The 6,628-nt window shown below is 39.3% G+C and overlaps 1 pseudogene; it reads right to left on the minus strand.

The window, feature by feature from the left end:
* Window positions 1–4,579: 4,579 nt before the first annotated feature.
* Window positions 4,580–6,382, minus strand: LOC107586556 (uncharacterized; annotated as a pseudogene).
* Window positions 6,383–6,628: the final 246 nt, after the last annotated feature.

The following is a 6,628-nucleotide window of genomic DNA, read 5'->3' on the forward strand; positions in this document are numbered from 1 at the left end:
TTTATGCATGTTTTAAATCTACCCAAGAACATAAATGTGTAACATTTGAACTCCTGTCACAGTATTTTTGAGGTATACGTTTCAAAACATGATATAATATTTCCATATTTGCCTGCTACACATTAAAGTTGTTTTGAAATCTACAACAAATTGAGTAAATTAAATGCAAAGAGTGATGTCTGTTACAACCTCACTGTAAAAAAAAGAGAGTTTTCGATATTGTAAATAAAACAAAGATTATTGGAGTATTTTTTTCCACAAGAAAATACTATTTGGTTTTTTTTTTCATTTCTGAATTTCATGCTTAATTCAGTGCAATACTTGCCATTTCTGTGTGATTGTTAGTGCAATTTCAAATTATAGAAACTATACCCTACAAATTATAGACCTGCTACTAACAAGGGGGGGGGGGAACTTTTATTCCTTATGATAGTGACGTTTGAGTGTGTCTGCTGTCCACATTACCTGTGTCTATTGTTTATTAGGTTCAATCTCTTAAAATCAATTAGTTCAATTTGAATGCATGAGTATTACACCCTGAGTAATATTGTTCAGTAACAGACAGGAATTCCCCTGGAGCAGGATTTTAAACACATGGCCTCAGTTCAATGTGATGGGTCACAGTTTTAGATCTTTTACTGTTGCTCTTTTTTCATGGTGAAAATGTCAAATACCCTGCAGTTCTCAAGCCATGTGTGTGTGATGAGTCTTTCTCTGCAAAGAATATTTGGAGGGGGGAAAGCACTATCTCCATCAAATCTGTGCTCTCAAACAGGTCTGAGGACCCTGACCTTGGTTCAGTGTCTTTTCCCAGCTCTCAGCCTCTGGCCCAGTCTCTCTGTCTTGGTTGTCACATGTAATAAGGCCTGAGGGCATCTCAGAATTGTTTTGGGTGAAGCATTCCTCATTATAAAACACATACGTTTGATTCAGCTGTTTTGTGTTGTATCCTAATGCCAATCAATATGGAATCAGGTTTACTAATGTGTAAAGAGATTGTTATTCAACAAGATTATGAAAATGTCCAATGTCAATCAGATCAGCAGATGCACTGACAGGAAATATCTTCCATTCCTCCATCTGAAATCCATCATATCCGAATTAACTGTCAGTGCTGCCAAACAATATTCAGTCTGGTGTAATTTTAGAAAATTAGAAGTTATTTTATTTCAGTTAACATGTAATGGTTTTAGTTAGTTTAGTTTAGGGGTGGTTGATTGCGATTTCACTTTTTTAACGTTAGTTAGTGTTTAATGCTGCTGTTTGTGCATAAACAATATCTGCAAAGTTGCGGCGCTGAAAGTTCAACGCAAACGGATATATCGTCTTTTAAAATTCTGGCCGTTTAATGCCTACAAAAACGTCTCATAGGGACTACAACGAGTTACGTTCCGGGTTCGTTACGTCACAAACCCAGATAAAACCCGCCCCCAGGAACATGCAACAAAGGGGGCGAGGCCATGTTGTGCTGCTTTAGAGAAGAGGAAGAGAAAACTAGGGGTGCACATAAAAATCTATTCATATATGAATCGCAATTCTGTCTTCTAAGATTCTAATGGATTCACAAGTTTCAAAATCAATCTTCTAAAGCAGCGATTCTCAATCCTGTTCCTCATGTCGCCCTGCTCTGCACACGCTCTGCTCTGCATCTCTCTCGCTCTCTCATTCAGATTATCAGCTCAGCTACAACAATGAACTGTTACATTTATACACTTATTTTCACATAGCTATGAGAAGCGTTATACATAAACGTGTATGCGGTTGCCGTACTGTATTAAAGGGGTCATATGATGCGATTTAAATTGTTCCTTTCTCTTTGGAGTGTAACAAGCTCTTGGTGCATAAAGAAGATCTGTAAAGTTGCAAAGACTAAAGTCTCAAATCCAAAGAGATATTCTTTATAAAAGTTAAGAGTCAACCACGCCTACCTAAAACGGCTCGTTCTAACACGCCCCCAACATGTCTACGTCACGATGTGGGAAGATTTGCATAACGCCGCCCAAATGTTCACGCAAAGAAAGAAGGCTTAACTTTTATTCTCCTAGTAGAATTGTAGTATTGTTGTTGCAGCCGCCGCCATGTCGTGAAGGCGCCGTGTGTTTTGTTGTGAAAGCGAAACTACTTTGTTTGGTCTTCCAAAAGAGGACGATATTCGCTTTGTCATGCCTGGAGCTGATCCGTGCTGGTCACTGAGGAAATACTTCAACTTTGCGCTGTCAATCGCCAGATCGGCTTTCACCGTGGACGAAGTGCAGCCCAGCTCGGGGTCATCACATGTGGTTGCCGCAAGCCCGTCCGCCGAGCCGTTCTCAAGCCCACCGGCCGCCACTCACTCAAGCCGGCCTCCGCTCACTCTAGCCCCTGGCCTCTGCTCACTTCTAGGTCTCCGGCCTCCGCTCTCTCTAGCCCGCCGTGTGTAACGCTGTGTTTCGTTGTAAAAGCAAAACTACTTTGTTTAGCCTTCCAAAAGAGGACACGACTAAAAATCAGTGGTTAAGTTGTATTTACAACACTGTTCCAGAACAGTTCAACCCAAATATTCCGATTTGCCCAGCACATTTTATTCAGGACTGTTTCCTTATCCTGGTAGAATAGACTACAATGCCGGCTGTTCTGACTCACAGACTGTAAGTACGTTTTTTATGTTTAAAGAATTGATCACTGATGATTCAATAGTGAGTTTTGAGTAGTGTAGAGTAGCGTTTTTAGTTTGTCATTTCTCCGATCACAAATGCAGACATGGTTTTATGTTTACGTGGCGCGATGCAATGCAACACGTAAATAGACAGTATGAGTCATTATAATCTGTAATTATGTCCCCACTGGATGCAACAAATGCCTAGTTTATAATGGGTATTTTAAAAGGGTCATCAGATGCTCATTTTGCACAAACTGATATGATTCTTTAGGGTCTTAATTAAAAGTCTATAACATACTTTGGTTAAAATTTCTCAATGTTAGTATAAAAAACACCTTTATAAATCTGTCAAAATCAGCTCTGTTTTTATCAAGCCATTAGTCACCTTATTCCGCCCCACCCACTTTTAATACTTCGCTCTTCCGCATTTTGTCATCCGACTTCCGCTAAACTGATACGGCACATCCGGTAACTAGTTCAGTAGTTGTAAGATTGTTTATAGCTAGCTATAACTGTGGCGAAATGACAAAGAACGTTAATGCCGTAAATGTTATCAATTCGGAGCACGGTGAAAACTGCTGACCTGATGACCATCTGCAGACTAAGAATCTTGTCTAATCTTTTAATTGTACAGTGGAGTAAGGTAAGTGAATATTTATAAATTACATATTATAAAAGGAGGAGGCTGGAGCGTGGAAGTGAAAAACGCTGTATATTCAGGTGTGCATACTTATTAGGCAGATTTTCTTTTACAGATAAAATGAGCCAGCAAAGATTATATATCACTTATAAAAGATTAAATACAAAAATAATAGTTATTAAGATTGATGTGGTTTGGAATTGGTCAAATATACTTGGGGAAAATTAACTTGCCTAGTAATTCTGCACACAGTGTATATACAAAAGGTAAGGTAAAGGTAAGATTTGGTAGGTGTACATTAAGTGTAACATTAAGTCTAATCATGCTATCACCTGATACAAGGAATAAGGTAGGTTAACATCAAGTGTAATAATAATGAATGATTTTGAAATAAGACAACTGTGAAAGTTTAGAAATGTATTTTAAGTATACAAACTAGTGCTGGCCAACGATTAATTGCATTCAAAATGCAAGTTTTTGTTTACATAATATATGTGTGTGTACTGTGTATGTTCTGTACAGGGCTGAGGGCCTGTAAGCTGCTCATCTGGGTTCCATCACAGCAAGTTCTGCTACATGTCCCATACAATGAGCAATCTGTGCCAAGACTGTAGCTAGACTAAAAACCTTTTATTTTAAGTATATGCTTCCTCATGTGTCAGATGAGTTTCAGGCAGGCCGCCTGTTGCTTTCCACAAGATACTTGCAGCTTTGTAAATAAGCACGAATGAGAATAATTAGGTAAGGTAATTAGGTAATTGGGGTGGAATGTAGAGGCTGTAGGTGAAGACTGGAACTATTTTAAATTAGTTGTTTTAAATCAGTTGTGTTGAACAAGAGACAGACTGTGATTTGTGTTTTAGAAAATGTATAATTTAATATAAGTTGTATAAAATCAGTTGTGATTTGTTGATCAGTGTTTGTTGTTTTCAGGAAGCAAGAGACACCTTCTACTGACCATCCTGTAGAGGTAAAATTTTCAAGCATTTAATTTCCATATGTAATAAACCAAGATGGAATTAATTTGCAAACTTGACATGACTTATTCCTTCAAATCAGAGATAAAAGATAAAATTAAGATAAAAAAAAAACAGGTAACTTCTGGTGACATTGTAAAGGTTTATAAAAATAACTATTACAAAAGGTAACATCTGGTCACATTGTAAAGGTTTATAAAAATAACTACTTACACTATTTACACTGATTAGTTAAAGAAAAACCACAGCAAAATGTATCGACAGTCGTGGAACGCACCTACAAATCAACACATTCATCCTCTACATCAGAAATTATGTCACTGCGAAGGTTACACAGGGCTGCACAAATTCTCAAAATGTTATCAATCTTAGGGGTGAGGTTAATTGGAACTGTTTGAGAAAGGATTTTGAAGTTTTTCAGTCGGCATATGACCCGCTCAACATGGACACGTACATTGGCAATGCGCCTAGTGTTGGTGGTGTCTTCTTCAGAGAGTTGCATGCCTCTCTTGGTGAATGCTGGAATGACAAGTTTCACCTTCCTTTCATACAGGAAATCAGTAATGGTGAAGCCTCTGTCTGCCATTACTTCATCGTCTGGACGAAGGTATTCCAGGAACCCTGAATTTGCAGTTATGAATTTGTCACTGCACCTTCCTCCATACGCTGGTGAGATGAACATGATCAGTCCACATGGTGCAATAGAGACCAGGTATTTGATGGTGTTCTGGCCGTAGTAATGGCTGTAGGACTCGCCTCTTGAGTCAAGGTTGCGTGGCTTTTGAAGGGGTGTCTCTGAACAGTCGATCACACATGTTGTATTTGGGAATTGTTCTCTGAAACACTGAAGCATTGTTGCCTGGATTATCTCCCTGGGAAGCCATGGTATGTAATCCCTCATGTTCTCCTCCATGATGTCAATCCAACATGAAATCACCTTGCTTACAATGGACTGAGAAACACCAAACCTTTCAGCAAGATCACCCTGCAATAAATTAAGACGCAGCTTTATCAGAGTCAACAGGAGCTGATCCCAAGTGTAGCTGGAAGCTGTTGGTGTATGTACTGGACCTGGTAAGGTGCTCGGCAACTGAATGAAATGCATCCAATGTCAACCCTGTGTATAGCTGACAAAGGTTGTTTTTTCTCAGCAGAGTTATGTACAATGGCACCGGCTCAATGCATTGTGTTCCCATATCAGATGTAGGTGGCTTCAGGTTGAGATGTGATTTTGAACTGTAGTTGTGGTCAGAGACAGATGGATCCTCCCATTGTGTTTCTGCATCACAGTTCAGGGGCATGTGGATGTGATCACCCTCACAGTTGTCCACTGCATCACTGGTGGTCAGATACATCTGTGGAAATAATATTAAACATTTTTACATTAATACTTAAAATACATCATTACATCATACATACAATTAATATATGATGGAACCCATACTTAGAATAGTATGTGTGTGAGAGAGAGATGCATTAAAAACAAAACAGTATAGACGCTCTAACTGTAGTGTTAAAATGTAGATCAATATCTGACTGAGAAATGTAGCTAGCTGGCCTGCTATCATCTGCAATCTCTGTAAATTACAGGAATAATGTGAGCTATTGTAATGTACCATAATATCTTGTAGTATCGTAAATATGAAATAAATGGTGGGCAATGGTAATCATGCAAAATTCGTTGTACTTTGTTAACTGCTCGTTACTGATCTTAAATGTATTCACAGAACGGACTTCATAAATCTAATGTTAGGCGAACAAGCCCATAGCTAGCTAAGTTAACATTAGCTTACCTGAATCTGACAACCTTTTCAGCACCCGGCGTGACTTCTTTACCGGAACATCGTAGCCGAGCCATTTCTCGGGGTAAGGGTGTTCGTCAGTCGGCTTCTCGTCCATGAAATGGTACGAACACACATAAGAGCGCTTGGGTGGGTGCTTCAAATTTAGCGCCTTCAGCCATTGCCTCAGGTGCTCCTCTTCTTTAGGTGGCGGGTGTAAATTGTAAAGTGCACCACAACACTCCGACCGCTTCACATTGTGTTCGTAACATCGTTGGTGCAATTGTTCTCTTCTCTTAATCCAATTGTTATGGCAGCCCCTAACTGAGCATATAATACTTGACATTTGCATTTGTTCTGTTATCTAGCCACTATCTTAGGTAGGTCCCTCTCAGCCAGAAGTAAGATGACAAAACGAACGCAATGGCGGCACCATTGTTGCCATGGAAAATAAGGTGAATAGTCCATGTTGCTTTAAATGTTAATGAGCTCTGCTGGCCCGCCCCTCTCTTCCGAGCTGCTCTCAGAGAGACTGTTTACTTTAGCCGCATTCATAGTGAAACTTGCTAATTAGCTCATTATTAGGAAAGGT

Source organism: Sinocyclocheilus grahami, unplaced genomic scaffold (assembly GCF_001515645.1).
Source record: "Sinocyclocheilus grahami isolate Dianchi unplaced genomic scaffold, SAMN03320097.WGS_v1.1 scaffold5.1, whole genome shotgun sequence".
In the NCBI taxonomy this organism is placed as follows: Eukaryota; Metazoa; Chordata; class Actinopteri; order Cypriniformes; family Cyprinidae; genus Sinocyclocheilus; species Sinocyclocheilus grahami.